The 17,702-nt window shown below is 54.9% G+C and overlaps 1 long non-coding RNA gene across 1 annotated transcript; it reads left to right on the top strand.

Annotated features, from left to right (window-relative positions):
- The first annotated feature begins 1,493 nt into the window (after positions 1-1,493).
- Positions 1,494-3,050, top strand: LOC309870561. The gene is made up of 4 exons (XR_014314708.1): positions 1,494-2,122; positions 2,407-2,504; positions 2,619-2,652; positions 2,965-3,050. It is a non-coding gene; the product is annotated as an uncharacterized lncRNA (long non-coding RNA).
- Positions 3,051-17,702: the final 14,652 nt, after the last annotated feature.

The raw sequence follows: 17,702 nt of genomic DNA, 5'->3' as shown, positions 1-17,702 counted from the left end.
CTGGGATGGGAAACGCCCCTCTTTTGGTTATTTCTTCTTTTAAAAATTTTATTATTATTACTTTTTAAAAAAACATATAATGTGTTATTTCTTTCAGGTGTACAGGTCGGTGAATCATCAGTCTTACACAATTCACAGCACTCGCCAAAGCATATACCCTTCCCAATGTGTATCACCCAGCCACCCTCTCCCTCCCACAACCCCGCCAGCAACCCTCAGTTTGTTTCCCAAGATTAAGAGTCTCTTATATGGTTTGTCTCCCTCTCTGGTTTTGTCTTGTTTTATTTTCCCTCCCTTCCCCTATGGTGTTCTGTATTGTTTCTCAAATTCCTCATATCAGTCAGATCGTATGATAATTGTCTTTCTCTGATTGACTTATTTCGTTTAGCATGGTACCTTCTAGCTCCATCCACGTCATCGCGAATGGCAAGATTTTGGTTTTTTGATGGCTGCATAGTATTCCATTGTATATACGTACCACCTCTTCTTTAGCCATTCATCTGTTGATGGACGTCTGGGTTCTTTCCATAGTTTGGCTATTGTGGACATTGCTGCTGTAAACATTTGGGTGCACATGCCCCTTCGGATGACTACGTTTGTATCTTTAGGGTAAATACCCAATAGTGCAATTGCTGGGTCATAGGGTAGCACTATTTTCAATTTTGGGGGGAACCTCCATGCTGTTCTCCAGAGTGGCTGCACCAGCTTTCATTCCCACCATCAGCGTAGAAGGGCGGCCCCCTTTTTGGACCGTCTCTCATACCTAACAGTACTGCCTGGCACCCCCATGCTTCCCACTGTTTCCTTCCCAGCATCTTCCTGGGCGCCTCCACATGGGAACTGCTGGGTAGCCCCGTGGCTAAGCTCATAGGCTCTGTGGCCAGAGGGTGGCGATTTGTGACCACGTGCCTGGGCCTCAGTGTCCTGCCCTGTGAGGTAGGAATCATGACCACATCAGCTAAAAAGGTCGCCACTCAGAGGGAGAAGCAGCGTTAGCAATCCATTCTCTGTGCCCGCTCCTGGTGAGGAGGTGGCGGAGTCTGACAGAAGGAGCTCAGACCTGGAGCCTGGCTTTGAATCTCAGCTATGGGACAACAGGCAAATGACTATATACCCGAAAACCTAAACTTCCCTCTCGGCCATATGGGGGGATTCAATTTCCCTTTTGTCAGGTTGAACTGAGGATGGCCAGAGGCTCTGTGTGTACGGAAACTGACACAGGGCAGGGGTTTAGTAAATACAGTTTTGACAATTACGTAGGGGTTGCACTTGACCAGTCCCACGGACCTAGGAAATGTGACTCCGGGGCGCCCTGAAAGCCAGTGTGGGAAGGCACCGTGGAGGACAGATGATTCTGCAACCTCATTTACAGAGGAGGAAATCCTACTTTTGCTTCCCTTTCACCCTGAGCATGGTGTGAGGGTCACCTGTCTTGAGATGAAAAAAGCAATTGTAGTCATTATTATTGCCCTATTTAATACCAGCCCTGAAAATTGGGCATACAAGGGGGCCTGAAGACATACCCAGGTGTCCTTGGCCTCCAGGTGGGGATAGTTCTGTTAGCCCTTTTTCTCATGCTCCCAGGCCCAGTGGCTTGTCCACCCCCGAGACAGCATTCTCCTGACATCGTGAAAGGCACAACCCAGCAGCTCCCCAGTGTTTGCAAAGGCACGGATGCCCGGCACGGGTGTCGCATTTCACAGCCTACGAAGCCCTTCATCCTGCACCACACATCGCTACCCCCTCACTCCTCTAGAACTTTACAGTGCGTACATCACAAAGCATCTGCTGGGATCAGGGACGCCGACCCCAGCCTTACAGATGAGGACATGTAGGCCCAGGGAGCACTCTTGGGTCCGAGACCCTGCCTCTGGGGGTGGCCTTGGGGGCGAGGTTCCCCGAGGGGAAGAGGTCCGCTTCCAGCTCTGCCCCGGTGCCCTGGGCTCGGCCTCCTGCCGAAGATGGAGCCTTCCTGAATGAGGCTTGGGAACGCTGCCACTGTTCAATGAGCTAATGGTGAAATCAGAAACTCAAGGGCTGGTAGCAGAGGCAAAAAAAAAAAAAAAAAGACAAGCTTTGATTCATGGGCCAGAGGATCAGTGAATGGGGAAGACAGCCCGCGGTAAGAGAGGAAAAGCCTGAGCTTCTAGCAGAGTCCCTCCCAGAGAGAGGAAGGTCAGGCTAGCGGAGGCCTCGGTTGGCATCGGGGCCTGACGGGGGAGGCGAGGGAGCCCTGCGGTCCTGTGGTCCTGTCCGAGCAGCCCTGGTGAGCCCCATCTGTGAACAGGGGTGAGAGGGGGAGAGCATACGGGTTGTCACAGGCTCCCCCAGGCAGGAGGTGTAAAGGCGCTTGCCAAAAAAGAAAAAAAAAAAAAAACAAACACACCCAGAAACTTCTTTCGTTAGGACAGAAGACGGGGACCAAGTCCCTTAGTTGCCTCTACCGGTCTTGAATGAATGAACAAGGGAATTTTTACGGTGTCAGATCAGGTTTCTCGTGACGGGTAAGTAGCTGGGGTCGCGAAAATGTTTAGAAAGGGAGTAACTCTCATGTCTAGGGGGTTACCACCCACGGGGGGCCTTTCCCATCCAGGGTCTTCCGTCTGCTCTTCTTACAGCCTCCCTGAGCTGGGCGTTATCATCACAGGACAGGTGAGGACGCAGGGATCAGAGAGGGGCAGGGATTTGTCCCAGGTCACACAGCTGCTATATGCCAGGAGCAGGCTTCCCATCCCCAGCTTTTTCCCATGCTTCATTTTAATTTGGGAGGGAGATGGGAATGCCTGAAGGGGGTGGGGGAGTGGGGGAGCACGACGGCGTAAGGAGGAGAGTGTTCTTGTACCTTGACTAGGTACAGAAGTTTCTCTAGCCCCTTTACGCTGGTGAACCTCTCTGCAAACGTACTCTTTGGCATGAAGGCAACTGAGTTGCAGCAAGAAATCCTCCAACTCCCCCAAATTTTAGCTTAGGCACCAGTTTCCCAAATTAACGGAGACGTCTTCCGTGTGCCGGGAGGGTGGTAACGAAAGCTCCTGGCCTGAGATGGGGCAACACAGGTAAGCAATGAAGCCGGTTTGCATGCAGGGGCTCAGCTCTCAAAAGGTGATCACGCGTCTTTGTCTAACAACCGCTCCCGTTAAGCCTCATCCTCTGGCTGGCTGGCCTCCCTCAGGACAACAGGCCCGTCCCGTTACTTTCTGATCACTTGCGGTTATTGAACAGAATCATTTCATTTCGATCGTTAAGACTCAACCCTGTTCATTTTAAAATGTCAATCTCACATGAACGCTGGGCTCTGCACCAGGGTCTTGCGTGTGTGTGTGTGGGGGGGGCACGAGTGTGCGTGTGTGTCTGGGCATGTGTCTGCAGGCGTGTTTGCACGTGCATATACATGTGCACCCGTGTTCATGCCTGGGCATGTGAACATATATGTGTGTGCTGCCGTGTGTTCCTTGTCTGGAGTCTGGTCCCAGAGAAAGCTGCCTCCTCGTGTGCCCGCGCCCTGCAGGTGGGCTGTGCTATCTGCCTGGTTCAGACCGGCTGCCTCTTGCAGACAGCCCTGTGTGAGAGATGGCAGCTTTACTACTCTTCTGCCCCAGGGTTTTGCCTGTATTTCTGTCCAACACATTGAGGCTGCCTCCTGTGAGGCAGGTGCCTGAGGGCAGGCTCTCTCAGGAAGAGGTGCCTGTCGGAGGCAGCCCTGGCTCAGTCTCTACCTCCTTCTCTTAGTGCTCACAGTCAGCAGGGATCCGCTCACGGCTCTGTCTCCCAGCGTCCCTGGTCTTGGAGGCTGGCTCACAGCTACAACTCCCAGCGTCCCCCCCGATCTCGGCAGGGGGCTGTGACGTTGACTTAAGCCCTGAATTTCTGCTTCCAGGTCTGCTCATGCCCCGGGAGACCCACAGGTCCTTCCCACACCTAGCAGTGGGCATCCTCCTGTCCATCCCACGGTCTCCCTGTTGCTTTCTCCACCCTCCTTGCAAATCTCCCTGACTCCGGGGGAGGGCAGGGCAGGGCAGGTGGTCCAGGGCGTTCCAGGTCTTGCAGAAGGGGGGCTCGGACGCACCTTCTTCATCTCACCCCAGACTGACCTCTTGCATGTCTCGCTGATAAACGCTGTTCTGGCAGGAGTCTCCTGCCCCTGGGGCTACAGGACGTCCTAGGAATCAGGCCTTCTTGAAGACAGTCTGGAGAATTCAGCCCCCTTTTCTACAGTGAACCTGTGGAGTCTCTTCTGGGGGGCGGCGGGGTTGGGTTAGGGCCAGACCTCCCGGAGTCCTGTTACCCGAGGTCCTAGCCTGTGCCAGGCACGGCCAGGGGCTTTCTAAGCACCATCTGGTGATGCTTTTCATGACCCTCAGAGCGCGTTCTGTTATCCCCATTTTGTGGATGAGGAAACCAAGGCTCAGACTGCACGTGGCAGATCGTAAACATGAATCCAGGTCTGCCTGTCTTCTGAGCCCAAGGCCATGGGTGTTGGTTGTCTGCAGGAACCCCCCCCCCCCGAATCAATTTCTAATTCTTTAGTCACAACACCCTGATTTCTTGGGGGTACAGTCTCAGGGCACCCTCAATTCAGGTGACTTGCCCACTGCCTGTTCTTAGACGACTGACCCAAACTCGACTTCTTGGACTGTTGGTTTAGAACAGAGAGATATGTGACAAACATCTCCCCTCCTAGTTGAAAGCCACGAACGATAAAGAGTCGGAGCACAGGCACCCCCGTGGGGTGTGGTGAGCGACTGAGCCTTGCCGGCTCCCCAGGACCTGGAACGGCCGCGCTCCTGCCCCGCCAACCCTGCCAGACCCTCATTCTCTGGCTCGCCCATTGCTTCAGCCAACTAGCTGATGTGCTCCCACCAGTCACGAAGGTCCCCCACGTTATATGCTCACAGCTGGTTTCCGTTGTTGTCATCCAACAAGTGTGCTTGCTGCCGGGGGTCCGGCTCTTGGCCTGATGGGAACCCCTCTATGCTCCTGGTCTCCGTGAGTTATGACCTGAGAAGCACTCAGGACAGGACCTGACACTCCATGAAGAAGATCACTGTTCTCTCCTTGGGCTCTGGTTCACATCAGGGGCCCGGCAGGGCGTGGGGTCACTCAGGCCTCAGAGCTGTGGGAGCAGGGCGAGTTTGGGGGAAGCCGGCCCTGCTGCCGTCTGCGGAGCATTCCAGGGTCCCCAGCCTGGGGCTGATCATCTTGTCCCGCAGTTCTGTGGGCTCTCACCAGCAAAAGGCAGGGCCCTAGCAGGGAAAGGCCAGACTCACTGTTCTCCCCATCACTACCGTCATCCTCAGTGTTGGAAAGAGTAACCTTCACTACTGCCTGAGCACCTACCATGGGCTGGGCCCTTTATGAGATTAAGAACGGCCCTAATCACGAAAGCAGCAGCAACATAGGTTGCTATGGTTACTCTTTCCAGAACTCTGCTGCAGAGGTATATACCCCTTGTATGGATGAGTAGGTTGAGGCAGGGGAATGTTGCCGGGGACGCTTGGAAAGTCCTTGGTTCTGCTAGGTGTCGTTCCTCAGCAGTGGCAGTGGCTGCTTTCTCCTGATTTACTGCGAGGCAGGCACGGAGGTATTTGATTCTTCCCAAGACAATAGTTTGATCCACAGGAGAAGCACACACCCTTCTCCTGTGAATGTGGTTTTGCTCCTGCTCCTTAGGAAAAAATCATCCCGGCTCTGGGATGCTAAAGGGAACTTCACCTCCTCCCTGCGTCATGTCCAGATCCTGGGGACAAAGGGCGCTCTCCTTACCCGTGCTCCCTACGCATCGATGACCCCCAGACTCCTACCCCCCCAGCCCCCGTCAGACTCCTGTCCTGAACTCCAGACTCGTACCTCCAGCTCCCTTCGCACCTGCAGCCAAATGTGGGTGGACACTGCAAACTCCATGCGCCTGGGCCCCCGGTCTCCCCCAGCCCCAGCCCCTGCTTCTCCTGTAGCTCATTGCACTTTGATTACCGGCGCCTCCATCCCTCTCGTGCCCAGTCCCAAAGCCCCCGAATCCTCGTTGCTTCCTCTCCCTCTTTCATCCCACATTAGGAAATCCTATATTCCCAATCGATTATTTCTCTCTGCTTTGTCCTGGTTTGAACCACCATCCTCTGGCGCTTGGATTAGCCCATTGGCTTCCTAACTGGTCTTTCTGCTGCGACCCCAGCTCTACCTCCATCCATTCCCACTGCAACGACTGAAATGATCCTTTTAAGACATAAGTTAGACGGTGTTACCCCTGGGTGGTGACTCCCCATTTCACTCTGAGTGAAGTCAAAGGTTCAAGGTAGCCTCTGGGAGCCTTCCTGACCTGGGTACATATCTATAGCTCCCCTCTGCCCCCTCAGTTTGGCCCCCACCCTGGTTTCCTTGCCCTCTCCCTGCACACCATGTACCCTCCTGCCTCAGGGCCTTTGCACTGTCCACTCCCTCTTACCCCAGATACGAGCAAAGATCACTCCCTCACTTTCTTTGAGTCTCTGCTCAACTGGCTGCTTCCTGTCTAGCCACACCAGGATTGCATCATCCACACCCCACCCCCAAAACTCCCAAGCCCCTCACCCTGTCCCCCCCCCTTTTTTTTTTGTTTCGTAGTATGTGTTGCCTCCTGGCAACTTACACAACACACTTAAGGAGTATTAGGATGGCTATTTATTGTCTGACTCCTGCGGCCAGTATCTTGGCTCCCAGAAGTGAAGCTCTTTGCCTGTTTTGCTCACGCACGTGCCACAGGATTCTGGTACGTGGCTCAGGACATGGGGGACACTCTATGAACCACTTCCTTATCACTTTCCTCTGATCCTTGACTTGCTCCCTGAAATTGGGGACCAGGAGAGCATTGGTTTATTCCACTGTACTAGGTATTGTGAGAATCCTCAGGAGGCCAAGGGATCCTGCCTGGTAGGTTGCTGACCTGGTTCCTGCCCCCACTTCTAGGCACATTTTAATCTTCTTACCTTTAGGCTCTATCAGTGTTAAGGTCCTGACAAGGCTCTGTGCTGTCATACCTCAGGCCCTTTGCATGTGCTGTTGTGCCTCTCACCTGGTGGACTCCTAGGTGTTAATCAAAGCCCCGGTTAGGTGTTGCTTCTTCCCTGAGGTCCTCCATGATACTTCCGCCCTCCAAAGTCTGGAAAGACCCCTTCCTTCTTTCCTTCCTTCCTTCTTCTCTTCCTTTCTTCCTTCCAACCATTTTCCTTCCTCTCTCCCTCCCTCCCTTGATTACTCTGAGTGACTTCTGTACCTCGTGTGCATTTCTCAGTGTGTGTGTGTCCCCTGTCTCACTGGGGCTCATCTTCAAGTCTGTTGCACCATCAGACTGTGAGCTCCTTGAAGGCAGAGGCTGGGCTCTGTGTCCCGAGCTGCCCCAGAGCCTGGAACACAGCAACTGCCTCCCCAGTGTGTGCCTGTTGCGGACGACAGAGCAAATCTGACATGAGCCGGGAGAGAACAAAGACTGTTCGAAGACCCTTTCAAGGTCACCGGCTGGCAGGGAATGAACAATGTCTTATTATTTGATCATTTATTTATACTCTATTTTCAACTAGGATTTGAGGCAGCCTGAGATGAAAGGCACAGATATGACAAAAACAAAGCCCTGTGTCTCAAACACCTCCCTCTCTTCCTCAACTGCCTCTTCCTCACTGGCCTATAAACACCCCAGCCTCTGTTACCTTAACAAAAGTGCCCCAGCGCTCTGCAGCTCTCTGTCCCGGTGCAGCCGGTGCCTCCAGCCGGGCCTCCGATGCCTGTCCTCATTCTACCTGCTCCCCTGTCAAGTGGGCAGCTCCTAGGGAGGGCAGCGGCCACCTCTGTTGCTAAACCCAGGGGACACTTGCAGACCTAGATCTCATGAGCTCTGGCAGCACCAGACCTCCTGACATCTCCCCCTCCTCCAGCCCTTACGTCCCTTGTTCATCTGCCGCATCCTCTTGAAGTTTCCTTCTGCCGCTCAATTTCTCCTTCTCAGCCCCGCTGGCTGCTGGCTTTCCTCTGCCCATCCCGGAACCATCTGAGCCCCCAGGAACCCTTCTTGGGCCCCTCTCTGCTCACCCCATGCACTTTATCTGAGCAGCCCTCTGTTCTCAGTTAGGGATTCTTTAGGGTCATTCTAGAACCTGTCGCCCCCTAAACCTCAGTGGCTGCCTCACTTAACGTAAAGTCTGTTTGGCAGCAAGGGGAAGGAGGGGCGCTCTGCTTCCTCTGGTCATCTAGGAATACAGACCCCTTTCGCTCATCTGCCCCTGCCCCTGGCTCTGTGCTGCGCGAGGGACATGCCTCCGGATGAGGGCGGGTGGTGGACAAGAGTTCGAGGTCCCCAACTCAGCCTGTCCACTTGGTGTTCCCACCACTGCTGACGGTCACCCTGTCTCTCTGAGCATCCGTTTTCTCTGGCCAGGGAGGAATATACCATTTTTAGGTTGTTCTGAGGTTCCGTGGAAATATAGATTCCTCAGGCGCTGATGAGGGAGTCCTCCGGGGCAAGGACAAGCTTCCTGCTCTCACATTCACACTTTTCTTGGGCCCAGGAGAGACCTGGCAGCTGGCTGATCCCAGGAGTTTAGCATGTGGTTGGAAGAAGGAATCAAGAACCAGCCATGGGTGGCTTGCTGCTGGGGACTGTGCAGGGACATCCCAGCCAGAGGGCAGCTCTCTGCTGGCTCTTCCTCTACACATTCATGGCTCAGGGGATGGACTCATCCTCCGTGTCTGCTCTCAGAGCCCGTGCTGGACGTGCGGCACGGCTGACTGTCAAATCCATCACACTCAGTCAATGGCATGACAGTGGGTATATGTCACTGGCTCTTGAAGCCCAACAGGCTGGACCCGCTCTCCTCCGTAAGGAAAGGAGAGTTGACATTGATTGAGCATCTGCTGGGTACCAGACATTCTCCTAAGCGTTTTACACCCACACTCATTGAGTTCTCATAACAGCCCTGGAAGGAAGGGCAGCTCAGTGCCCCCATTCACAGACTCAGACACCAGGACTTGGGAAGCTTGGCATTTGAAAATATCAGTAAAAGCACAGTGACGAGGACACTGCTACGTGCAGCGGATGATGTCTGAGCTCTCACCTGACCCACATCTTTGACTCTCTTAGGACCGTAAGACAGAAAGGCAAGACGTACAGACTGGGGGTGGGAACCCTGGGGCTTGAAACCTGGAGTCCAGCGCTCAGCAGATAAGCTACCTTGTACAAGCCACTTCTACCTCGTTAAGGCTCAGTTTTCTCATCTGTCAAAGGGGCACGATTATGCTAATCTCCCAGGGGCAAATGGGAGAGTTTAACAAACCTTCAAAGTCTGTTAAAGAAGTAGTCATTTCCTGTTTAGATATTTCTTAGGGGCTTCTGTTTACTCTGGCTCCTTCCTCTGCATCCTCTTCTCTGCATAGCAGCTAGAGGAATTATTATTTTGGAAACAGAATCAGCTCGTGTCACATCCTTGCTTAAGACCTTTAAATGGATTCACATGTGTTCCAAGGACCCTGTATGATGGGCCTCTCTCTCTCTCTCTCCCTCAGGCCTATCTCTTGCCCCTGCCTCTATCTTTAGCTCTTTCTCTCTCTAGCCCCCTAGCCATCTTTCAGTTCCTTCACTGCATTAGGCTCTCTCCTGCCCCAGGACCTTTGCACATGCTCAACCCTCTTCCTGGAACATGCTTTTCTCACGCTCTTCATGCTCTTCACCTGGCACACCACTGCCCCTTCAGATTGCTATAGAAACTTTGTACTCTCAGGGACGTTCCTTTCTGCTGCCTCTATCTCAATTAGGTTCCTTGGCCTCCCTCTTCTGTATGACTCTGCATGCTTCCTTTGCCCCAACAACCTGTCCTTGCTGTTTTACTTGTGCATGTGATTTGGTTGGGCTTTGATGTCCGTCTCCCTCTCAGAATGTTAACCTCAAAAGGACAGCCCCCCCCCTTGTCTAAGGGCACTTGGCGTTGAATGAATGGAGATGCTGCCTGCTGTTTCCCCAGGATGCCCAAAACGGCTGCCTCGGACCTGTGCTGGAAAAGGTGAGTGCGAGGAAGCATCTGCCCCAGACACAGGGGCTAACAAGCAGTTCCGGAGTTCTCGTCCCTTCTCGGATCTCCTTGAACCCTCACCATAGTTCAGCTTTGATTTCTTCATTTGTAAGATCGGAGTAACTGGTGGGAAGGTTTGATGGAATATGGTATGGAGATGTCCAGCGCAGTGAAGATATTTTAAAAATTCTGTTCTGGAGGTGCCTGGGGGGTTCAGTCAATGAAGCCTCGGACTCCGGATTTCAGCTCAGGTCATGATCTTGGGGTTGTGAGATCGAGCCCCACCTCGGGGTCTGTGCTCAGGGAGGAGTCCGCCTGAGTCTCCCTTCCTCTCCCTTTGCCCCTCTCCCTCTGCAAACACTTATGCGCCCTCACTCTCTCAAATAAACACAAAAATCTTTAAAACAATAAAAAAAAATTCTTAAAAATTAAAATTTTTGTTTTATTTTAATTTTGTTTTTATTTAAAATTTTATCCCATCCCCATTTTACAAATGTCCCTCTGTGAGGGGTATTTCTCCCATTTTTCAGGGCAGAACCTGAGGACTAGAGAAGTTCAGCAGTTAGCCCAAGAACGCAGCAGCAGAGCTGGGCCCAAGGTGGGGTTCTCTGCACTTCCTGTGAGATCGGGCTGCTCCGTCCACCTGCCAGCCATCGGGAGCCGTCCCAGGATCCTCCCTGCGGAGAAGGCCCTCTGTGCTCCCAGGCCCCGAGGAGAAGCAGGAAGATCCTCCCAGAAGAGCAGCCAGCGAAGCCGCCTCTCCTGCCACTGTCCCAAGTCCCCTCCTCACGGCTTCCCTCTGCAGAGCCAGCCCCCAGTGACCAGGTCTCCTCTCCCCAGGACCCCTGGGACACTGCTTGGTAACTGACCTATATTCCTCTCCAGTGCTATTTGCCGCTTGAGTCCTCTCCTACCCAGCGCACAACCCCACCCTGCACCGACACCTCCCTCCATCCAAGGACGTTGTAAAAATAAAATGATCACCACCTGGCCCTCTGGGAGCCGCGGCTATACAGCACGTCCTGCTCCGAGGGGGAGGCTTTCACAGCCTGGTTCTCCGTGGAGGAGGAGCAGACGTGGCGGGGGGGGGGGGGGACTTGGGAAGAGAAACGGGAGGCAGGTAGCACTGCTCGCAGGGCGCAGGGGCGGGACAGATGAGGCTTGAGGCGTGGAGGAGGATGGGGAGGAGGGCAGGGAGGAAGGGCACAGGGAAGAGGAGTCACCAAAACAGGTGTAGGGACTTGGGGTCCCTGAGTCGCAAGGACCTGGGGTAAAAAGCACCAATGGAGCCTCAGAAAGGTGCTGAGTGGGTAGAAGCAGAGCCAAGAAGGGTCCCGGGAGAAAACCTGTGGAAGGGGAAGAGCTGGAGGAAGGGGCCCAAGACAGGCCAGAGGGGAGCACCCAGGACAGAGCACCGGGCTTTTGTGGGAGACAGAGACTGAGGGCGTGAGAGAGTCCAGGACCAGCCTAGAGGCTGCAGAGTCAGAGGCGAGGGCCGGCTGGCAAGACAGAAAGTGGTGGGTTTAGCTGGTGTGGGCACCTGGGGCCTGGAGCACTGAGCAGACCAGCCTCTCTGCAGGCTGCTTGGACCGTAGCCCGACAGCTGGCAGGTGCAACCTGCAGAGCTGGACCCCCGCGGGGTCTTCTTGGCCTGAACCTCATTTCCTCTTGTGGACAGATTTCGAGAAAAGTCTTCAAGCCCAGCACGTCCTGTCTCCGTTACATTTAATGGTCTGTTCTTCAGCTTCTCCTGCTTACAGAGCAGGACTTGCACCCAGGACTCTCAGTTCTCAAAGCCTGCACTCTCGCTGAGAGACGCTGTTGCCTCCAGTTAGGGTGGAGCGTGCAGAGATTCCTCGAAGTCCTGAAAGGGGGGGGTGGGGAGCTGAAGCAGGAGGGAGAAGGGAGGGTGTCCAGGTACAGCTACCCCATGAACAAGACCTTGGCAATGGAGAGGGAAATGCACATGGTGGGGGGAGGGGGCACAACGAAGCATCCAAGAGGGCAGCACCTTTCCATCCCTCTCGGCTGGGCCTTATCTGTCATACATCCAGATGGATGTATGGAGGTTCCTACCTCCCCATCACTCAGCAGCCCCCTTTCTGTCCCATTTGCAGCCCCAGCCCTTCCATATCTGCCCCACTACATTCCACTTCTCCCTCTTCTGGCTCACGGAGGTCCCACCCTCCCCAAGAACGCCCCTCCTAATCTTACCTCCCCCGCCCCGCTGACAGTGACTTCCTTACCTGCCAGGGCCCAAGAGGAGTGTCACCTCCTCCAGGAAGTCTTCCATCATAGTTAGGACACGTGATCTATTATAAAAACACTCCAGGCCAGCAGTGGATTGACAAACAGGAGTGTATTTCTCACTTGGAGCGCAGTTGAGTGAAAGTTGGCCAGGGTGGGTGGGGGGTGGGGTCTGCTCCATGGTTATGTGGGGGCTTGGGTTCCTCCTGCAGGGCTTCCACTGTCTTCTAGGGCAGAGATGGGCAAACTGTGATCTGTTTTTATAAATAAAGTTTTATCAGGACAAACCCATGCCCGTTCAGTTACATAGCTGCTGAGGAGGCCCTAGTGTTACCACCATGGCCCCAGGAGACAGACCATAAGCTCTGGAGGCCTGGGAAGAGAGAGTGGGGAGGTTTCAACGGGCTGGGCCACGAACTGTTGGGTCTTGCTGGCTCCCACGTTCCACTGGCGACAGCTGGTCACGTGACCCCACTGAGCTGCGGGGAACTGGGGAATGGCACACACACAGCCCTGTCCCTCCACACTTTCGCCCTTGGCTTTGTGCCGCTTCTCCCCTGCTCTCTGCACGCATGCCCCCTCAGGATGGGAAGCCCTGTGTCCGTGGAGGCCGAGACTGTGTCTGTCTTGTTTATCACTGTCTGCCTGCCCCAGGCTCAGCACAGAATATGTATTCTAGAAATCGTTATTGAAGAAAGGGATGGATTGGTCTGTCATGTGTGCTCCTGGGGCACTTTGTAAATATCCCAGACCTGAAACTGACATCTCTGGGTTACACTCACTCCGTGCCTGTTGCCCCCCACCCGTCCCCGTCTCTGTTCCACCAGTTTCTTACCACGCATCTCCCATGTGGTTACCCCGTGCCAGGGCCCGGGCATGTCTTTGTGAACAAAACAGACCCAGCCGTGTGCTCAGGGAGCTTCCAGTCCAGCGGAGGAGACCAGCCAGGAGCAGAGAATCATACCATCGTGCCAATAAATGGAAAGTGATGATAGTGATCACATGCTCTGAAAGGAAGGGGCCGAGCAGGTGCTCGGAGCACATCCAAGCAGAGATGACCTAATCTGTGAGGCAGGGAGGGCTTCCCCGAGGAGGTGACTTTGGGGCTACAACTCGAACCACACGCAGACATGAACCAAGTGGAGGGAGGGAGGGGAGCGGCATGTGCCAGGGGCCCACGAAGGCCCCGGGATCACAGAGAGCACGACCTCCCTCCCGATGACAGCGACATCATTCACGTCACTACGGCTCAGACTCGCTGAAGGCTTACTATGTGACAGGCCCTGGATTAAGTTCTTTACATGTATTATGTCGGTTAATCTGCAGGATGCTATGAGAGAGGTACTCACTAGGGCACAAGCTGTTAAGGTCCAGCCCCTGCTCCTTCAGTCTGCCGCAGAGGTCCCCTGAGGACGGTTCTCCTGCTTCTCCCAGCTCTGGCTCTGCCGCCTGCAGGGGGTGGGCTGGAAGTGCCGGGGAGTCGGAGCCACTTCCCAGGAGCGCACACAGCAATGACACTGGAGAACCGGCACAGACATCACCCCCCATGGGGATTCGGGGGGTAAATGTCCCCTCAGTGGGGAATTCAGTGTTGGTCCTCCCACAGCCTCTCTGAGACCCTCCCCCTGACATGGAGGCTCTGTTGCCCACAGGAGTGGCCCCATCAGGGCACATGTCACCGGCTCCCTCCCTCCCTGAGCTCCTGGCATCATTCCAAAACAACTATTTGCTCCTGAACACTTGTCTCAGGCTCTGTTTTGGGAGTAACCCAAACTAAGATGCTATAAAGTGTCCCATTTCGTAGATGAGGAAGCCGAGGCACAGAACTGATGGAAGGTCTTTGAAACTAAAGCCTCGAGTGTGTGCACGTGTGTGTGAGTGTGTGCACGTGTGTACACATGTGTGAGAATGCATGCATGTGTACCCACGTGTATGGTTTCATGCGTGTGCCCATGCCTATGTACAACAGTCATGCATGTGCGTGTGCTGGAACAGAGGAGGCGGGTGAGGCACGTGTGCAGGCCAGGACAAGGATCTGGGTCACTAACTTAGAGCACAGGAGGCTGTTCAGTGCTCTCTGCAGATGGGTGACACGTTCTGATTGATGGTGGGACGCAGTCACGGTGGTGACTGAGGCAAACCCGGGTTAGAGGAGCTAGAGCACATGCAAGGAGGCGGTTGGCAGTTACTGGGGGCGCCCTGGGGACCCACCAGGATAGGGACACTGAGCTCACTCTGGTCTCTGGAGATCCGTGGGGCCCTATGATAGCCAGGGAATATTTGGGTGGCTGAGGGGCTTCGTTCCCCGCACCTTGCCCAGAATTCATCTCTCCAGGAGGAACACACACTTTGTGTCCCAGCTGCTCCCCTGCCCACATCCCTTTCTTGCCCTCTTAGGTCCCAGAGTCTCCCTACCTCCCCCGCCACTGACCCTGGGACCTCCCTCAGGGAGGGTCTGTGCCGGGCGCCTGGTACTCTCTGCAGCCCAGCTGGGGCCGGCAGCTGCCGCGGGAAGGCCAGCCGGGCCTCCTGACTGGGCAGGCCCTAGAGGCCAGCACGTGGCCAGCCTGGTGCCCGCTGTTTCTGCCCCAGCGCCCCGTGCGGCCCCCCACTGCCTGAGCAGATGGTCTTGGAAGTGACGGTGGACTGAATGGGGTCAGGAGGGTCTGCCGGCCCCTCTCCCCCTCCTCTGTCTCTGCTGGGCTCCTCTGCCCTCGCCACCGTCCTGGAGAGCCTGATGAGTCCCGGTGGCCGGTGGCACGGTGCAGTGTGCTGAGGGGGGATGGGACACGCCCCAGGCATCCCGTGGTGCGGGGTATGCGGGACGTGGATCTGGGGGTGCTTTGGGGCAGTGGTTGCAGGACTGGAGGGTGGGAGGGTGGCAGGAGAGTGGTGAGGGGTGCAGGGCACCCTGCAGATGCCTCAGGGAGCCCCTGATGGCACAGTGAGCCCCTCACTGGGTGGCCTGGGGTGGTGACTCCATGGAGGTCCCCAAAGGACGAGGTCAAGGGAACACATGTTTGCTGAGAGGCTAGTCCTCAGCTAAGTGCTACCCTGGACCATCACGTGGTTCTCACCACCTCTTCATCACCCTGCTTCCGGCCTTCCTGGGGGGCCGTCCTCCAGCCCCTTTCCTGGAACTCTAGGCCCCAAAGTCCAGTACTTATTATGTGATCTTTCCCTGCATATCCTCCAGGTCAGCTGCTTCCCTGCAGCCCTGTCCTTGACCATTCCCATCTGTGGTATTTTTCCTGCTCCATGGGGCTCTCCCTCCCTCTGTCTCTCATTTCCACGGGTCAGTGGAAGCCTTCCTCAGGCCTTTGCTCTGATCTTGGAGCTCACTGATGGGTCTTGTGGTGGGTCGGTCCTGTGTGGGACCCCCGGGGCTGCCCATGCTATGAGGGGGAGAGCTGGAGCCCCATCTTAGCTCAAGGCTCATCTCTGAGCCTTGTTCTTATCTGAGCCTTTGCTCACCAATGTCTGGTGTCTGCTATCCTCTCAGGCTGGTGGGTGCCAGTACCTGGCAGAGAAGGGCATATGGAAACCCCAGGAGAGTGAGGACAGAGGAGAAGGCTCTGATGAGATCTGCTACAGAATTGGTGCTGTTATTCCTCTCTGCCTCAGGACCTTTGAACGTGCTGTTACCGTTGGCTGATAGACAATTTTCCTGCATCACTGCCCAACTCTTCCTTGTTCACATCTCAACATAGGGACTTTTGCTGGACAACCTCCTCCCCAACTGAAAATAGGTCTCCTCTGAAACCTAGTTCAGAAGGTTCTGGTTTCCTTTAAGCAGCTTTTGCAACTTGATTATATTGTGTTTGTGAACTGGCTTATTGTCTCTCCCTCACGAGATTGCATGGAGAGGGCACTTACCAATCCTGTTCAGCTCAGAAGATCTTGCACATAAAACAGGGCCTGGCATGCAGCTGGTGCTCAAAAGGCCAAGGTCAACTGAGACACACTGTCCCTGTGCCTATAGTTGTTCCATAAGCCCTCTTGCCTGCCTGTTGTGCGTGGAGAAGCAGAGAAGTTAGAAGCACAGGACTCTTTGGAATTATTAGCCCAAGCTTGTCTTCACAGAAGCCGCGGAAGGCTGGCCCTCCTGCTGAGGGATGAGGTGGACTTGAACCCAGGTCTCCTGGCCCCTAGTCACTTCTCTCTCGTCTGCTCTGGGCCGTGCTGGGCCACTTCCTAGGGGACCCTCGTGGGGGACTCAGGCCTGCCAGCACCAGAGCCTTCTTATCTGAGAAGGATGGAAGTTGCGGGGGGGCAGCGGACTCAGCCCCTTGGGATGACACAGGATGGGACAGCAGGAGCATCCATGGTCACAGCCAGACGCGGACGGTGGCTGACCCAGGGCTCTGTTCCGGCGGCTGAGGGTTCTGTAAGTACTGCCGTGTTGGGAATCCAACACGGATACCGAGGCCCAGGGCAGTGAACTGATTTGCTCAAGTCCATTCAGTGAGAAAGCCGCTGGGCAGAGATCAGAACCCAGGGCTGTTCGCCTCCAGTGCCGAGAATGCCGTGAGGGGCCCACGGCTCCACACTCCGCTAATCTGAATTGTTGCCACCTCCTGCCTGGGGAACGGGAAGGTGCTGAAGGAAGGCTGCCGCCAAGGACCCGACCTTCCTCAAGATCTTTCCTGAGATTCACAGATCCCCGAAGGCGGCAGTGGGCGTTTCCTGGAAAGCCGTGGGTTCCGGAAGGGAGGTCACAGGCACAGGCCCAGCGTGTCTTCAGCTTTTAAGGAGGAACAGGGTCTTGGTCTCCTGATTTGTTTTGAAGATTGAATGAGAGGAAAGAGCTTGAACGGAACTTGGGGAGTCCCCGGCACAGAGCGGGACTCTCAGAGGCTACGTTCTCCTGCTGAGCCCCCCACCTGGCCCCAGAGTCCCAGCCCCCTCTGGGAAAGGGAGCCACTGTTGGATCCACGAGGATGGGGACATCCACGTTTGGAGACAGAAAAGGCTCACAGATGCCAAGAAGAGAGCCTGAGGTCCTGGAAAGATGCCTGAGTCGGAGGGACCCCAGGTTTGAGTCCTGCCCCCTACCGGTCAGATGAGTCACGACACCTGCTGGAACTCCGTTTCCTTTTGTGTGAAATTGAGTGCAGAATGTCTACTTCACAGAGCTGCCATAGAAAATGAAATTGAGATAGGACGTGTGGACTGCCCCATGCATTGCTCATGAAACTGGTTCTTGGTCTTTGCTTGAGAACTTCCTTTCACACCAGCAAGAATCCACAATGACCTAGATCCTCTGTGCTCCTAATTTCAATACCATCTTATGAAGGATACAGCACTCAAGAGTGTTCTGGGCCCATTCTAAACCCATGAACTTACCCTAGTCCTAAGTTCCCGTCGTCAGTTGGAGATTGATGACTTTAGTCCTCGGACTAGAGGGTTTGTACTTGACACATGGGT

Source organism: Mustela nivalis (assembly GCF_964662115.1).
Source record: "Mustela nivalis genome assembly, chromosome: 7".
NCBI lineage: Eukaryota > Metazoa > Chordata > Mammalia > Carnivora > Mustelidae > Mustela > Mustela nivalis.
Note: the sequence above shows the minus strand (reverse complement) of the source record. Positions and strands in the feature narration are given on the sequence as shown.